The sequence below is a fragment of the Triticum urartu genome, chromosome 3 (genome assembly GCF_003073215.2).
Source record: "Triticum urartu cultivar G1812 chromosome 3, Tu2.1, whole genome shotgun sequence".
In the NCBI taxonomy this organism is placed as follows: domain Eukaryota; kingdom Viridiplantae; phylum Streptophyta; class Magnoliopsida; order Poales; family Poaceae; genus Triticum; species Triticum urartu.
Genome location: NC_053024.1, coordinates 745,757,465 through 745,770,187, shown reverse-complemented (window position 1 = coordinate 745,770,187; position 12,723 = coordinate 745,757,465).

Sequence of the window (12,723 nt, the reverse complement as noted above, 5' to 3'; positions counted from 1 at the left end):
CTGGATTTCTTCTCTGAGACCACCCCTGAACTGGTATATCATGCTCTTCTCATCAGGGACGTCCTTCTTAGCAAAGCGGGCGAGCTTCTGAAACAACTTGTTGTAGTCATAGACAGACAAAGAGCCTTGCTTCAGTTTGCGGAATTCCTCACGCTTGCTTTCAACCACGCTCTGAGGAATATGATGAGCTTTGAAATCTTGACGGAATTCATCCCAGGTAATCACACGTCCTCCTCTGGAATCTTTGTACTGCTAGAACCACTCTGCAGCTTGGTCTTTGAGTTGGAAGGAAGTGAACTTGACAAAGTCCTCAGGCCTGACGTTACTGCACTCGAAATGCTTGCACAGATCCACTAGCCAATCGTCAGCATCCGTTGCCTCAACACAATTGCTGAAAGTCTTTGGCTGATTAGCAAGGAACTGGTTGAGTGTAGCAAAGTGATTCTGATTGTTGCCTTGGTTGCCTTGGTTCGCTTGGTTGCGCTCTTGAAGAATTTGCATGATCAACTGCGTGTTTGCATTGGTTGCGGCCATCACAGCTTGCCATGCCTCCGGAGGAGGTGGAGGTGGTGGCGGATCAGGATTCGGAGTTGTGCGCGTTGGAGGAGCCATCCTGAAGAGGTTGACATCCATTAGCACATTGATAGAAAAATATTGAAGCTGAATCCAACGGAATGAAATTTGCAACATATAGTCTTCACATCCGAATAAAATGAACGAATGCATTCCAATTGAAATGGCCACATATCCATAAATTGAGAAGCCACTTAGAATTTAGGTAGAGGAATAAATCAACAAGGTATGGATCAAGAACGAATACTCGGTAAGAAATCCCAATGTCAAACCAAATATCCGTGGAAGAAGAGCTAGAGCTACAAGAATTCCCTCCTATGAAACTCCCGAACCTTTCCGGTTATGCAATCAGGTGTTGGGGATACAGGGGAAGCATAATATCTCACCCAAATCTAGCAAATCCTACATCCAGCTGTATCCATCCTTCAACACATAGCCGAGAAAAACTTCGGAAACCATCTACCTCAACCTTCGAAAAGCATCCATTATACGAGTTATGGCGATACTCCCGAACTCCCGCCCCAGTACTGGGTGGCGTCGAGGTTATCTCACCAACGAACTGCATAAAAGAGATTTTCGATGTCAGCGTACTAAAGTCAGGTATTCCAGAACTGCAACGATAAAATTGTGACGACAACACCTCGGAGCTCAACTCCCTGGGACACTGCCACAACCCCTAAAGACAGGAGGCACCAAGAACAATGTTCTCATCACAAAACCATCGGAACGATTCCAAGATACCCGCGTGATCCTAATTTTTTTTGTGAAATTTGAGAAGAGAAGAGTCAAAACTCTACGTCAGGCGACGAGTCGCCGGTGGAGGGCGGCGGGTGCCGGAGCCGAAGGCGATGGCGGCAGGGAGAAAGGCGCGAGGCACGGGGCGGCTCGGGGTGGCGGCGCGGGAGGCGTTGGGCCCGGGGGCCCGACTCGGGCCGAGCGGGCCTCGGCGGCGGCGAAGTGGGCGTGGTGGCGGCGGCGAATGGGTGAGCGCCACATGGCGGCGGTGGCTGGGTCGGACACGTCCGCCGCCGGCGGACGTTGTCCGGCGCGCGAAGGAAGATGAAGACTAGGGTTTCGGGGGGAGGAGAACGAGAATTTCGGAGGGGGTCTTTATATAGGCATATGAGGAGCTAGGAGAGTCCAAATGAGGTGCGGTTTGCAGCCACGCGATCGTGATCGAACGCTCTAGATGATGGAGAGGGTTTTGGGCCAAAATGGAGGGGTGTTGGGCTGCAACACACACGAGGCCTTCTCGGTCCCTCGGTTAAACGCTGGAGTATCAAACGGAGTCCAAATGGTACGAAACTTGACAGGCGGTCTACCGGTAGTAAACCAAGGCCGCTTGGCAAGTCTCGGTCCAATCCGGAAATGTTTAATCCCCACACACGAAAGAAAGGTAGAAATGACCACCGGAGGAGAACGGAGCGCCGGAATGCAAAACGGACAACGGGGAAAATGCTCGAATGCATGAGATGAACACGTATGCAAATGCAATGCACATGATGACATGATATGAGATGCATGACAATGATAACAACACACGGAGACAAAACCTGAACCCGAGAAAATAAAATAACTAAACACCGGAAACGGCAAGAGTTGGATTCCATATTAGGTAAATCATATTCGGGGTGTTACAACAAGTGAACCACGTTAACGTGGAGGAGATTGAAGCCCAGCCAGATGTAGTAATAGGTAAGTTTTTGGTTAAGTCTTTTACTGTAGTCGCACTTTTCGATACTGGTGCATCGCATTCATACATATCAAGGGGATTTGTGGATAAGTATATATAAACTACCCACCAAAGTTCTTAGTACACCTATGTTAGTGAGCTCGCCAGGAGCAGAGTATATGGCAAGCCAAGGATGTTTTTAGATACCATTGGCCATAGGTAGGCACGTTTTCCCCTCAGACCTGATAATTCTGGAGTCGCAAGGTTTGGAGGTGATTCTGGGTATGGATTGGCTATCGATGTATGGAGGAAACATCGATTGTGCTAGTAAGTCGATTTTGCTCACCACCCCAGAAGGAAGAAGGATCAAGTATGTATCCCGGCATTTGCCGATTAGGACTCAAGTAAATTCCTTAACAGGAGTTGTACAGGAGGAAGTACCGGTGGTAAAGGATTTCCCGGATGTATTTCCAGAAGAGTTGCCAGGCATGCCATTGGATAGAGACATAGAGCTTTTGATAGAGCTTTTGCCAGGCACAGGGCCAATATCTAAGAGACCGTACAGGATGCCCGCACAGGATTTAGAGGAAATTAAGAAACAGATTAAGGAGTTATTGGATAAAGGATATATTCGCCCAAGTTCGTCACCTTGGGGATCACCAGTACTTCTAGTGGAGAAGAAGGATGGATTGTTAAGGATGGTTGTTGATTATCGTGGATTGAATGAAGTAACGATCAAGAACAAGTACCCACTGCCGATGATCAATGATTTTTTTGATCAGCTGCAAGGAGCTAAGGTGTTTTCCAAGATCGATCTGCGATCAGGTTACCACCAGTTGAAGATCCGAGAGCAGGATATACCTAAGACAGCCTTTACCACAAGGTACGGGCTATATGAGTATACTGTTATGTCATTTGGCTTGACTAATGCACCTGCTTATTTTATGAACATGATGAACAAGGTGTTTATGGAGTTTCTGGATAAGTTCGTCGTAGTGTTCATAGATGATATTTTGGTCTACTCGGAAAATGAAGAGGAGCATAAGGAGCACTTGCGTTTGGTACTTGGGAAGCTCAGAGAACATCAGCTATATGCCAAGTTCAGCAAGTGTGAGTTTTAGTTGAAGGAAGTTGGATTCCTTGGACATGTTATATCCGAAGAAGGAATAGTAGTAGACCCCAACAAAGTCGTCACTGTGACAAATTGGGAGGCACCCACGTCCGTTGGAGAGATCCGGAGTTTTCTTGGACTCGCGGGATACTACCGGAGGTTCATTGAGAATTTCTCGAAGATTGCAAAGCCTATGACGGAGGTGTTAAAGGACACCAAATTCAAATGGACTGAGGAATGTGAGGCCAGTTTTCAGGAACTGAAGAAATGTTTGGTTACATCACCAGTGTTGATTCTGCCAGATCAACGCAAGGATTATGAAGTGTATTGCGACACCTCTCGTCAAGGACTTGGAGCAGTGCTTATGCAGGAAGGAAGAGTTGTTTCATATGCCTCACGACAGCTTAAAACCCATGAGTTAAATTATGCTATGCATGATTTGGAGTTAGTAGCCGTAGTGCATGCGTTGAAGACTTGGAGACATTTTCTCATCGGAAACCATTGTGAGGTATACACGGATCACAAGAGTTTGAAGTATATCTTCACACAGAAGGAGTTGAATCTCAGGCAGAGGAGATGGTTGGAACTCATTAAGGATTATGACATGAAGTTGCACTATCATCCTGGAAAGGCTAACATAGTAGCCGATGCGTTTGAGCTGCAAGAGTCATGTCAATACACTCATGACCGGAGAGTTACCCAAGGAGTTAGCAGAAGGCCTTCGTGAGCTACATTTGGAGATAGTTCCGAGAGGTTATGTTGCAGCTTTGGAGATTCAGTCTACTTTGATGGATAAGATCAGAGAAGCGCAGAAGACGGACAAGGAGATCACCGAGATAAAGGAAAGGATGAGCAAAGGAAAAGCCAAGGTATTTCGGGAGGATGAACACAATACCTTATGGTTTGAGGACCGCGTATATGTTCCAAATGATCAGGAGATCAGGAAGCTGATTTTGTAGGAGGCCCATTGTCAGTGTCAAAACCGGCGGATCTCGGGTAGGGGGTCCCGAACTATGTGTCTAGGCGGATGGTAACAGGAGGCAGGGGACACAATGTTTTACCCAGGTTCGGGCCCTCTTGATGGAGGTAAAACCCTACGTCCTGCTTGATTAATATTGATGATATGGGTAGTACAAGAGTAGATCTACCATGAGATCAAGGAGGCTAAACCCTAGAAGCTAGCCTATGGTATGATTGTTATTCGTCCTACGGACTAAAACCCTCTGGTTTATATAGACATCGGAGAGGGCTAGGGTTACACAGAGTCGGTTACAAATGGTAGGAGAACTACATATCCGTATCGCCAAGCCTGCCTTCCACGCCAAGGAAAGTCCCTTCCGAACATGGGACGAAGTCTTCAATCTTGTATCTTCATAGTCCAGGAGTCCGGCCGAAGGTATAATCTGGCTATCCGGACACCCCCTAATCCAGGACTCCCTTAGTAGCCCCTGAACCAGGCTTCAATGACGACGAGTCCGGCGCGCATATTGTCTTCAGCATTGCAAGGCGGGTTCCTCCTCCAATTACTTCATAGAAGATTTTGAACACAAAGGCAGTGTCCGGCTCTGCAAAATAAGTTTCCACATATTGCCATAGAGAGAATAATATTTACACAAATCTAATCTGCTGACGTATTCCGTAGCATGACATCACACCACGGCCAAGTATTTATTCGAATCGTTTTATGGTCCCACCTCAGCGTGTTTAGCGAGGCAGTTTCCTTGGCACGCCTTGTCAAAGCAGAGATCATGTCCCCTTATTCCAGGATTCTCATCAATACGGGCGTGGGTAACCCAACCGTACCGGTTGGTATGTTTTCTCGATCAAAGGCGAGTCCCAAACGGTCACGGGGAGGGCCCTTGGTATTCAACCTCTTATAAAGAGACCAAGGCCTTACTCCTTTCTTTCAATCTCAAATGAGTTCGCCCTTCGCCTCGAGTTCCAACACCCAAGGCTCCAGATTTCAGGCGCTTCGGACCTTCGACAATGTCCGGTTCCGACCTTCGAGGCCGATGGATGCCCTCCTCCGTCACGGAGGAGGACGTGCTGAAGTTGAGAGAGGCCAGGTTCTTGACCGGCGAAATCTCGCATAGGCTGCCTACTCAAGGGCAGGTCATTCCCACTCCCAAGCCTGGTGAGAGTGTGGTGTTCATGTCTCACTTCCTTCGGGGGCTAGGATTCTCGACCGATCCCTTCGTGAGGGGTCTCATGTTTTATTATGGGCTGGAATTTCACGACTTAGCTCCGGAGTCCATCCTCCATATTTCCTCATTCATCGTCGTGTGTGAAGCCTTCCTCCGTATTACTCCTCACTTTGGACTATGGCTCAAGACCTTCAAAGTAGAGCCGAAGATGATCGAGGGACGGCACGCGGAGTGCGGAGGTGCTTTTATAAGCAAGAATGCTGGTTCTCCACGGCCCGAGGGCTCTTTTCCAGGGGAGTCCAGCTTATGGCAACGAGAGTGGTTTTATGTCACAGCTCCCAGGAGCACCAAGTGGGTGGCCCTGCCTACTTTCCGCTCGGGTCCCCCACCACGACTGGCGTCATGGGTCAATAAGGGGCTGGACTGGGGGCCGGCAAAGGACGTGCCCCTGTTGCAGGGCCGCATCCGAGATCTCCTAGAAAGAGACATCAGTCTGGTCGTGGTGACACAGGTTATGTTAATTCACCGAGTTCTACCCTGCAAACATCGCCCCTCCACCTGTGGGAGTTCAACCCGGAGGGACCATGAGTTCTCCAACATTTTCTTGGCATGACGCCCGTGGAGATGTACAAATTGTTCTTCAGACCACAAGTAGTGTGTCCGGATTCTACGGAGGATGCAGGTCTGAGCTGCAATCGTCCGGATACTCAAGTAAGTAGCCTTGTGCCCGGACTCGCTATCTGTATATTTATCATAAAATTGCCCCTAAAAGAGCTGTCCTTTAAACAGGAGTGGATAGCGAAAGCAAAGCTAATCAGGTGTCCGGCCCCCCTCCCCGAGACCATGCTGGGTCCCGTGCTTGTCAGGATGTTGGAGGTTGTGCCTTCAAAGGAAAGCGAGGGAGGGGACAAGGAAGCTACAGCCTCCTCGAAGGAGGTTGTCCGGAAGGGAGGAATCGAAAATTCCTCTCCTCGGGGGAAGAAGAGGACCGCCTCTGAAGACCCGGAGACCATGGCCTCAAAGCGGGGGAAGAATTCTTCGCCAGAGGGTCCTGTGCTGGGGGATACTTCGGCCGAATTATGCCCTCAAGGGGATCAGCCCTCCACCGTGCCGTAAGTAGAGAGGAGTTTTCTTTTTAAGGAACGAGAGAAATCCTTGCTTTGTATCTGAGAAAAGTAATCGAAAATTTACCTTGTAGCTCGGACCTTAGCCCTTCTCAGCAGAGCTCGTCTTTGGGGGATCTTCTTCCGGAGATGATGGAGAGCGGAACGCCTCCCCCTGCCGTACCGCCTCGCGAGGCGGGTGACCCTGAGGTATCGTCGCGGAGGGTTTCTCCGAATCCGGCAGGGCCGGAAGGCAGTCATATGGCCCCCCAAAGTCCTCCGCGTCTCGCCTTCGAAAAGGGCCATCGGACGAGTCCGGCTCCGTCTGGTGCTCGGTCGGAGGAGCTGAAGGATCTGCTAGGGCGAGCATCTATCTCAGAGGAGCACCATGCATTGATGGGTACGGTGATTGAGAGGATTTCATCCGCGAAGAACGGATTGCACGAGGCCGTCAGGAGTTTACTGACAGGTTTTGAGGTACGCAAATAATGTACCCTTTTTGGACAGTTGCGCATAAATAAGATGCGCCCTGTGTAGATAGTAGCCCCTGAGACTCTGTGCGTTGTCAAAAGTGACGGCACGCGGAGGATCATAATCCCAGGTCTAATATGCCACCTTCATACGTAGGTGGCGAAGTGTCCAGTGGCAAGCCGGACTGATGAATTTGCCGAGCTAAAGCGGCAACTTGACGTCGTAGATGCCGACATCGCGCTTGTCAACAAGCGGCTTGACGAGGCGCAAGGTATGTAATTCCTCCGGCGGCACCTGGTAAGAGGAGCTTTATGCCAGTATCTTACAATGTGTGCGCTTGATGCAGATGGTGCTGCCGCCATGGAGAATCTTCGGGCGGAACTTGCCCAAGCCAAGGAGCAAGCCAGGAAAAGTGATGCGGCTGCCGGAAAGGCAATTGAAGAGCTGAAAGCCGAACAGGCTGCTCACTGCCGAAGCAAGAAGGAAATGGCCGAGATGGCCGTGAAGCTGAAGAACGCTGCTGACCGTTACAAGCTTCTTGAAAAAGAAGATCGGGCGGAACAGACGGACCTGGAGAAGGCCGTTGCCGATGCCAAGGATGCTCGCTCTGCGATGAGGGCTATGAAGGAGGAGCTGCGTCAGGTCGGAGAGATCGCGGCTAGAAAGACCTTTATGCTGCGGAGGAAGTTCTGTGATCCTAAACATGCTCCGTTAGACCAGATGTGGAGTACAGCGGACACCTATCTGGATTTGGCAGCGAGTGCCGCGGATGCGGCCGAACACTTCCAAGATCAAGAAGATCGCGAAGTGGAAAAGCTCTTTTGGTCGCAGATCCACAATCCGGAGCGTCCACTGTCATTAGCCGATCATTTGGCCGAATGGGCCGAGCTAAATAGGTTGTCCGGACTCGCCATGAAGTATGTCATGAGTCATCTGTGGCCAGAGAGGCCAGGGCCGAAAAGTTATTTCAACTTGGTGCAGCAGTTCCTTGGTGCGGCACCGCATATTAATGCGATGAAGAGGTCAGCGTGCATAGAGGGTGCGCGGATGGCTCTTTCCTGTGTGAAAACATACTGGGCGGAAATGGAGGCCACCGCTGTTGCATCCCCAGACTCGGATGGAAGCCGAGTACCTGTCGAGCACTATTTTCAGGAAGTTCTGCAAGGCGCTCGTTTAATAGAGACGCAGTGCTCGAAGGATACTATATTTGAATAGCATATATTATTGTAAAACAATATTTTGATAAATTGTAGAAGCTTTTTATACTTTTGCCTGCAAGTATTATAATACCTCCTGTGCGGCCGTTTAACATATATGTATATATAATCTGAAAGATGGTAGTCGTAGGCTTCAGCCCCCATGCACATAATGCGGGGGTGTTCGCAGAAGGCGCATTTTCACACTTGATCCAACGTCTTGGTCCTAGAAAGGAGGTGATAGCGCAGCGAACTAGGCAATCGGACTATGATGCTTTATCACTTTCACTTAGCCATAGGAGTTTGACAGTGAGGCTACTTATATAGCCCCTGGTGGCGCCTGCGCTCGCCCGAACTCGGGGCGCGTATGTGCCTGGCCGGGAAGCGGCCCTTCGTTAATGCGGAGGAATCCTAAAGATTCCGGTAAGTCATCGAGTGGTTGACCAGCCTCACGCTATATCATGACAGTCAGTTTTCGGCTTTCTCTACTGAGGTGCTCGCCTGGCCGAACCGGGGCACAATCGCAGTAGTTCTCCTGGTGCCGCCTTAGCCGATAGAGCGGAACGTAAGGTAGCAAAACATAGGAGCCGGGCAAACCCAACATGTGACCAAAGACATGATTCGGAGCTGATGCATATAAGGCCAAACTCGCGACATCGAACACTCCCTAAGGTATTCGGTCTTTATGAGGGCGGGCGGGATAACGCCCTTAGTAATAAGCCCCTGGTGTCCAGGTACGCGCAAAAACTCTGACGTGGCCACATGCCAAAACGCCAGCCTCCTCCTTGGTTATACCAAGAAACCAGGGGATGTGTATCAACAAGAGACAGTAAAAAAGGTTTATGCAGGGTCTTAATCTGAAAAGAATCCTTAGAACGGGTCCCTGCTGCACGTCTGCGCCTGTGTCTCCGTTGTGCCATATCCTGGACGGGTGTAGCACGGTGTTCATCTGTAAAAGAGAGGAACTTAGTTAAAGAAAGATCGTGCCGAACATGAGTTATACTAAATAAACGAAGTATAAATCAAAATGGGTAAAATTGAGCTTTATTGTCTCTTGTTTTATATGCGCGGAGCCCCTAGTACAGGGGCATACGGCTATTAAGCCTTTATCAATTGTATGTTTATGCCGGACTCTTCTAGCCGTGTCCGTGGTCTTGACGACCTGTTTAGGTGCTTTGGCTGGTGAAGCCGCTTTATTGTGGGGCTGTCAAGGCAGCCGCACTGTCTTCCGCGCGGGGGGAACATTCAATGTTTTCCCTTTAATGAGATGATGCCTCATGGACCGGGCATCTTAAGCGTGAGAGATGCATAATGCGGTATTGCGTTAAAGCGGGCGAAAGCTTCGCATCCCAGCAGTGGTTGATAGCTACTTGAGAATGGGGCAATGTGGAAAGTTAGCTGTTCGCAATGGAAGTTATCAAGGGAGCCGAACATAACTTCTAGCCGGAGAGAACCCATGCAACGGGCATCCGGGCCTGGCGTTACCCCTTGAAAGGTGGTTTTGCTATGGCGAATTTTTGTTGGTTCTATCCCCATGTTGCGGATTGTGTCCTGGTATAACAGGTTTAGAGCACTGCCGCCGTCCATCAGGACGTTTGTAAAGTGGAGTCCGCCGATTATTGGATCTAATACCAAGGCAGTCTAGCCTGTGTTCCGGATACTTCTAGAGTAATCCTGATGGTCGAAGGTGATCGATTTTAACAACCATTGGTGAGACTCCTTTGGGATAGGCCGTATGGCGCATATTTCTGTTGGCGCCATTCTGTTCGTCATGTGAAGTAAGTTTACTGTTTTGACTTCTTGTGGGAAATCCTTTTGTTTCCTGGTGCTCTACTTGTGGGGTTCATCATCGTCCTCACTTGGTGTGTCGAGCCCCTTGTGTTCGGCGTTGAGTTTGCCGGATTGCTTGAAAACCCAACAATCTCTGTGGGTATGGTTCGCAGGATTCCCGGGAGTACTGTGTATTTGACATATCTTGTCCAAGATTTTGTTTAAGTTGGATAGCTCGTCCCTGTTATCCTTGAGGGGCGGCTTTCTCTGATTCTTCCGCGAGCTTTTGAATCCAGTGTTGACCGCCGTGCTCTTTGGGCTGTTTCTCTTATTCCGGCGCTGGTCCTTGTTGCGTCGGGGTTTTTCGTTTCCATCCCTAACTTCGGATGTACTTGGGTCACTGGTGCTACATCTTGCCAACCAGCTGTCCTCTCCTGCGCAAAAGCGGGTCATGAGGCTTGTTAATGCGGCCATTGTTCTTGGCTTTTCTTGGCCGAGGTGTCTGGCGAGCCATTCGTCTCGAACGTTATGCTTAAAAGCTGCTAGGGCTTCGGTGTCCGGACAGTCGACTATCTGATTCTTTTTAGTAAGAAATCCGTTCCAGAATTTCCGGGCTGACTCTCCGGGCTGTTGAGTTATGTGACTGAGATCGTCTGCATCCGGAGGGCAGACATAGGTCCCTTGAAAATTTTCCCCGAAAGCATCCTGAAGCTCTTCCCAACTTCCAATGGTGTTTTCGAGAAGGCTTTTGAGCCAATGCCGGGCTGGCCCTTTAAGCTTGAGGGGTAAGTATTTTATGGCGTGGAGGTCATCTCCTCTGGCCATGTGTATGTGGAGGATATAATCCTCGATCCAGACCCCAGGGTCTGTTGTTCCGTCGTACGCCTCTATGTTTACGGGCTTGAATCCCGCTGGAAATTCATGGTCCAGCACCTCATCGGTGAAACATAGGGGGTGTGCGGCACCCTGTATTTGGGTGTGCCGTGATGTTCGGATATTTGTTGTGTTACATTGCTTACTAGAGCTTGCTTTCTTGGCCCGTAGATAGATCTGGCTGGGCCATCTTTTTGATGCGGATCCTTTGGTGGATCGCGTGCCGGCTTGTGTGCGTCGCCGCTTGCCGCTCCATGCTGGCCATGCGGTCGTCTATCCAACCGGGTGGATTTCCTATTTTTTGACTGTGGGGGCTCTAAGGCCTCCTCGTCAAATTCAGGCAGTAGCTTTCGCTTTGGATAGCTTTTTGTGCGGCGACTACCGCCATATTTGTCTGCGGTGTTGCGTACTTTGCTCCATCTGATTCTGAGTGCATCTTCCACAGTTTTGAGCTTCTGCTTCTGCTTTTTCAGGCTACGTGCAGTAGCGACGAGCCCTTCGTGGAGGTTCTTCTGCTCCATGAGCTTATCCGGCGTAAGGTCATCCGGACTGTTGTTTTTGCCGGGGACGGGGTGTTCGGTTTGTTTATCCAAGTTGCCCTGTTCGGACGGTTGCTCGAAGGCATGTTCGTCGTCCACCGGCTCATCCTGCTCTATGGCTGGGTCTGTATGGCTGCTGTCTCTGTCGAGGCGGGGCTTGGAGCAGCGCTTACGTCGCCGCTTTGATTGCTTTTCGAGTGAACGATCCCTCGTTGCATCCCTGTGTTCCTCGTCGTCGCTTCCTTTGGGTGTGTCCACCATGTATACATCATGAGATGAGGTGGCTGTCCAGTGCCTTATAGGCGTTGGTTCATGTTCATCTCCTACATCATCGTCCATACCGTCGATGTCTTCGGAGTCGAAGTCGAGCACATCGTTTAAATTATCGACAGTGGCTACGAAGTGGGTGGTGGGTGGGGTTTGAATTTCTTCATCATCTGCATCCCAACCTTGTTGACCATAGTCCAGCCAGGGCTCTCCTGATAAAGAGAGAGACTTTAGTGAATTCGGAATATCGCCGAAGGGCGAGTGCTGAAAGATGTCCGCGGCGGTGAACTCCATGATCGGCGCCCAATCGGGTTCGATCGGTAGGGGCGCGGAGGGCTCGAAGTCTAGAGAGGAGTCCGGCTCCTTGGAGTCACGGGCTTCGCAGAGAATAGGGCTGGTGTTCGGCTCGATCGCCGTAGAGATTGCAGCCCCCGAGGCGGTGTCCAACCACCCATTCTCGATTGGCGCAGTTGGCTCCGAATTAAGGGTCGGAGCTGATGCGGGTGCGGCCTCCAGGGCACTGTTCGGCGGCAGAGCTAGATCATGCCCATCGTGACAGTGCATCGCGCTCGGCTGTGGCTCGAATCCGTCGAAGATCAAGTCTCCGCGGAGGTCCGCTGTGTAGTTTAAACTTCCAAATCTGACCTGACGGCCAGCGGCGTAGCTTTCGATCTGCTCCAGATGGCCAAGCGAATTGGCCCGTAGTGCAAAGCCGCCAAATACGAAGATCTGTCCGGGGAGAAAAGCCTCACCCTGGGTCGCATCGTCGTTGATGATCGGAGGAGCCATCGGGCCTAAAAGTGATGACACAGAGGAACTCTCAATGAAAGCACCAATGTCGGTGTCAAAACCGGCGGATCTCGGGTAGGGGGTCCCGAACTATGCGTCTAGGCGGATGGTAACAGGAGGCAGGGGACACAATGTTTTACTTAGTTTCGGGCCCTCTTGATGGAGGTAAAACCCTACGTCCTGCTTGATTAATATTGATGATATGGGTAGTACAA